This window comes from Elephantulus edwardii, unplaced genomic scaffold (genome assembly GCF_000299155.1).
Source record: "Elephantulus edwardii isolate Elephantulus edwardi_28Jun2011 unplaced genomic scaffold, EleEdw1.0 scaffold00143, whole genome shotgun sequence".
Taxonomy (NCBI): Eukaryota; Metazoa; Chordata; class Mammalia; order Macroscelidea; family Macroscelididae; genus Elephantulus; species Elephantulus edwardii.
This window is the reverse complement of record NW_006399893.1, coordinates 119,272-120,070: the sequence shown is the minus strand read 5'-3', so window position 1 is coordinate 120,070 and position 799 is coordinate 119,272. Positions and strand designations below refer to the sequence as shown.

General features: G+C 41.4%; 1 protein-coding gene across 1 annotated transcript in view; it reads left to right on the top strand.

The window, feature by feature from the left end:
* DARS (aspartyl-tRNA synthetase) overlaps window positions 1-799 on the top strand; it is a 94,454-nt gene that overhangs the window by 4,735 nt on the left and 88,920 nt on the right.

Genomic DNA, 799 nt, shown 5'->3' with positions numbered 1-799 from the left:
TCCCTCCTTCCCCGGCAGAGCATCTGGTGGATTAGAACTGTGTGCCTCTGGGATTGTAGTTGCAGCTCCTTGCCACTAGGCCACCAGAGCTCCCCTAAAAGCCCTTTTAAGAAAGACTGTCAGCGGATTTATTTTGCAAATTTCGTATAAAATAAAATTTTTAAAAGCTTAAACTATTTTCTTTTTTTAATGTTATTGTAAAGGACTGATCTAACAATCAGCTATGAACTGCAAGCCTCTTTTTTAAGTCAGTCAGGACATGGTGGGCAGGCCTTTGTATTTAAAAGTAGTTTGGACACTAAGTCTCCAGTTTAGAGGCTCATCTGTGAAACAGTTGGATTCTGAAGAGTAGGTTCTCCTGATTTAGTTGAAAGTTTAAACCCTTTTGAGTAGTTTCTTTCTCTTTTGTTTGAATTTCACAATCAGCTGTGGGCTGGAAGCCTCTTTTTTAAGCCCAACAGGACCTGGTGGTGGGGCTTTTATTTAAAGGTCAGCTGAGCCCTTGGGCCATTTGTTCTAAGTGGTTATAGCACTTATTTGTCAGTTTGCTGTACTAAGATTACTTGGTGTTGCTGTGATACTGAACACTATGCCACTGGTATGTCAGATGCCATAATGGTTACCTGTGGTGGGCAGGGTTTGGTAGAGCTCTCAGATTAAGACAGGCTTAGAAGCTGGATTTGGCATCCACTTCTTTTTTTTTTTTATGGAAAAGTAAAAGAAAAGATTCTTTCAATGTTTTACAAACCCTCCCCCAGGTCCCCTCCACCATGTAGCCCTCGCTCTAGACTCCTGTGAT